Genomic DNA, 4,434 nt, shown 5'->3' on the forward strand with positions numbered 1-4,434 from the left:
TGAACTGAGGAAGAACAGGATTCGTATCTGGCAGAAAAAGGCACAATTTGTTCATGGAGAGATGCCGCAAGTGAGGAACAGAGTATTATGACTATGGTCACCTGGTTAAACCACAGAGGGAGCTGATACATTGCAAACGGTGAACAGCAGAAGCATGATAAATGCACCTGTTTTGTGTATTATTTTCTATTTTGTGTTCAACTCAGAGGTGAGTTTCAGGTTTAGCTTCTCTTATGCTCATTTTATCTATATCCTAAATTTAATTTAGCATCACTATCCTATAAATTGCAGACTTTGAAGAATTACCTCATTATTCTGGTTTGTGACTTACTTAATTTTGTATTTCTGTCTAGCTACCAGCCTGCAGGGGTTTTCTTAAGTGAATTTCTTCCTGAGCGTCTGTAATTGGTTTTTAGTGCATTTCTGTCTAGATTGGCAACTGGTATAAATCAGCATAGTCACAATAGTTCCACTGAGCTAGTCTGTCTGTTTTCATACCAATTTTCTTACAGTTCAGGATGAACTCCAGCAGTCTTTGTTCTGGCAAAACTCATGTTTCTTCTCTGTGAACTTCTGTAGTAACAACTACTACAGGAATTTGCCCAATTTGAATGATTTTTTTCCTTTATAATTTGTGTTTGTTTCAGATGGTGAATAATATCTATAGTTCTAGGACAACACTTAAGTGATCCTACTCAGCAAGTTATTCCTTACACCATTGCAATCCCATTAATTCCAAGAGGCTCTTACGAAAATTGCTATATAAAATAGAAGCGCTTCTATAATGGTCAATAACAGATGCCCAGAAAAAAAAGTATAAGAAGCTGGTATCTATCAGGTAGTGCCATGTATCATACTCTAATACTGCATAGAGTAACATGCTAGTTGACATAAGAAAGCGTATAGAGGTGTGACTCATTAAAGGAAAAAAGCTTTTCCCCATACAGTTAGGTTCTAAAACTGAAGGAAAAAACCAGCATGCAATAGTCTGAATTATAATAGTTCTCCCTTTTTTGGCCACTTTGAGCTTTGAAATGAAAAGGCTAAAACTGTAAAATAAACAATAGTTTATGAGAGGGTTGATGTGTCTGTAACATTAAAAAATATATAATTGAATTACTATTTCATTTGTGTGTCTTGATACTACCCAATTCTTTTTGGCCTGCTTTTACAACTACTTTTGCATACCTGTGACTGTATCCCCCCCCCAAGTAGTTGAACAGAAATTAATGTGATAACCTACTCAAACAATTTGTGTGGGACTGTGTTTCCCAGATCGGTTTCTTACGGAGCAAAAAACTTGTTTTGGTTTGTTTCATTATTTGACCAGAGCATTTTCTGTGGGATTAAAATATTTTCCAAAGATTTCAGCAAGTTGGTGGTGGTACTGTTCTTTTGTTCAGATTGACTTCTTGGTCTGTCCCTGGCAAGAGAGAAATGGGATATCAGCAGGTCAGCTATTTAGGAAAGATGATAGTAGTCATTCCCATGGATACCTCTGTGAAACATGGAGAAGATCCCTCTGGAGCTGATATCCTCTAGCTCTTCACAACCCCTGGCAACATTCCACAACCAAAGGACAGGCCAAGAAGTGAACCACTGATGGGGGGGAAAGACATGCTTTGGCGTAAATGACGAGGCAAGCAGTTGCAGTCTGTCACTTTTCTTTCCCTGTTCTAAATGTAGAATGAAGAAGGCTTCCTGCAGGAGGGAATGGTGAATAATACAGATGTTCCTGTGGATCCTGAGAATGAGGCTTATGAAATGCCTCCAGAGGTAAATCTGTTGTGGTATTTGCTGTGAATGCACGTAGGAGAAGGGCGCAGGAGGGGGCTGCATGCTCGAGTTACATTAGCCTGGCACAGGCTCATGCTGTGAGCTGAAAGGGCACAGCAGAAACGTGGTCTCTTTGGCCAGGATCTCCCAGAGGTATAGTGCTGGGAATCAGAAAATCCATTGTTTCTTGATAGTAAGGAAGTTTAACGGGGGAATATTGTGTGTGTTTCAAAAGACTCGTGCCTGGGTTTCTGAGTAATCCACAGTAAACTTGTATCTTTTTCTTATGTTTGGTAAGGAGTATGGGAAAAACTGTATTTCATAGATCATTTTAATAGCTTGGCCATTTATCAAAGCATCATGCTTTGTAAAACGTGGTAATTCATTATTATACTCTTAATGCAATTATGGAGTAAATTATTCTGTTGTTTTTCATGAACCTGCTATCAAAAATATTACTACGATGTCTAGCATGATGCATTGGTAGTTGGAGTGGTGGTTTTACAGTAGCGCAGATAATTAGGCTGAAAATGAGAGGTATGAAACATTTAGGCCATGATCCAGTAAAAGACTTAAAGGCATGCTTGATCGCTAACACCTTGAATATCACTGAAATTATGGGGGCTGCTCACATGCCCGTAGTTAAACACACATTTAAATGATTTATTGACTTGTATGAGTATGCTGCACTGGTGTGCTGTGCAGCCCAGAGGTTGTCCTCCCCCCTCTCCAAGTGATTTGCCATGGGTGGCCTTGGGAGTTTCTGGCAACAGCAGCTGAATGACGTGTTAACCACTGTAAAAGCCTAATTCTCCTGTAAATACCACAGTTTGTAAGGTACAGTATCTGGAAGATGTGACAAAATAATAATAAATGGCAAGATCCTGATCACATGAAAATCCATAATATTTTGGCATTGAATCCACTAGGACGAGAACAAGCAGTGAAAGTAGGATGTATTTATCTAAAATACTAGTAGCACTGATTTCTGCTCTCCTCATTAGGAAGAGTATCAAGACTATGAACCTGAAGCATGAGAGTCCTTTCCTTCCTTTATATCTCCTGAAATCTACTAACTACTAAAGACGTCCCATCCTGTACAAGTGCTGAGTTCCAATGTGCCCAGTCGTAAAATTTTTTTACAGTTTTTACGGTGTATTTTGAAGTCTTCCATCAGCAATGATTGGAGTATCTGTGACTGCATCCACCTTGTTTCAGCATTTCCCTCATGGTTGGCAGGGTCATTGTTGTGCTGTGGATCTTGTGGCTTCAAGTTTAAAAGTTAAAAAAGAAAATATTAAATAAAAACACCTAAGTGTCTACTGCTTATTTCTAACTCTGTACATGTTTTGTTGATAGGCTGTCAGTAATTTGATATTGTTTATGATACAATTTTTATTTGTTTCCTATGACTATTCTTTCTGTGCAGAGATGACTTATTGTGAGAGCTTTATATGTGTATGTATTATACATATTAAAAAAAGTAATTGAGCATGAACTATGCACCTATAAATATTAGCTGTTGAAATTTTATTGTTTTGTGATGTGTTTTATTAACCTGTGTCTGTAAATAATGGTGTTCAACTGAAGCGAATAAAATGTAACCCATTAAAAATGAACTTCTAAATTAGTGATGATTTATGACACCTTCTTTCCTTTCCAAAAGCCCCCCGTAAAGCATTCAGGCTGTGTTGCTTCCTGTGAAGGAACTGGAGGAACAAAATCAGCAAACGGAAGCCCAGTCTGTACAAAAAACAGGGTGAAGAATGAGAGTATCAGGGCTCGTACTTCAGCTGGAGTAAATTGTTGACACAATAGATTCATTTGTAGTGCTAATAAACTTCCTGTTGTAAGGAGAACCTGAGAGAGTGAATGAAGCCATTAACAGTGGGCTGCAGCAGATTATCGGGAAATTGTGAGGACCTTGAAGAATTACTATTTCAAGGTTGTTAAAGCGCTGGGCTATACAGGAGAGCGATGGATTAGTTGCAATCAATTTGTCTTCTATAAAGTCCCATTTAGCAAAAGTACAGCCTACTGTCTGTTTTTAGTCATGGTAATTTTAGTTATTATGTTGCCTGGATACTTTTCCATATAGTGAAAAGATTTAAATGTGAGATGTTTTTACGTCTCTCATGTTTTATTATCGGTTACTTTGGATCAAATGTTGCCTCTAACCTGAATGACACAGTGTTTTTTTGTTTAAGGTTGTCTAATCCTGAGTAGGATTTTGAACCTCCCTTACAGCTAGTCTTTCCAGTGTTCTGGGGCATGGATCTTAAAACAGATTAATATCATTGCCCGTTTTTGTAAATGGGGAAACGTAGGCACAATTACATAATGCGTGTCACTGGTATCTACAAAACGATAGAGGAGCCTGGACTCTCCAACTTGTTCTTGAGCTGAGCTCCTTTCTGGCTTTCTGCAACCTTCCTGGTATTAGCATGCACAACGTGGAATAGATCTTTCCAGGTATGTACCCATCCCAGCTGTATACAGTGGGAGCTGATGGTGTAGTACTGTGAGCCAAAATCACATGAACATTGGTTTCACAATGCTTAGAAAACCGGTGCTTCAATTTCCCATGTCATCCCCCAGTCCCAACCCCGTATTTCTAAGGAATTTCATTTATTTCAGAAGAATTGCAGTCAAGCTCTT

General features: G+C 38.5%; 1 long non-coding RNA gene across 1 annotated transcript; it reads left to right on the forward strand.

Annotated features, from left to right (window-relative positions):
- The first annotated feature begins 1,670 nt into the window (after nt 1-1,670).
- Nucleotides 1,671-3,395, forward strand: LOC104079733. Its single transcript, XR_683555.1, has 2 exons — nt 1,671-1,776; nt 2,781-3,395. It is a non-coding gene; the product is annotated as an uncharacterized LOC104079733 (long non-coding RNA).
- Nucleotides 3,396-4,434: the final 1,039 nt, after the last annotated feature.

This window comes from Fulmarus glacialis, unplaced genomic scaffold (genome assembly GCF_000690835.1).
Source record: "Fulmarus glacialis isolate BGI_N327 unplaced genomic scaffold, ASM69083v1 scaffold4137, whole genome shotgun sequence".
NCBI classification, from domain to species: Eukaryota; Metazoa; Chordata; class Aves; order Procellariiformes; family Procellariidae; genus Fulmarus; species Fulmarus glacialis.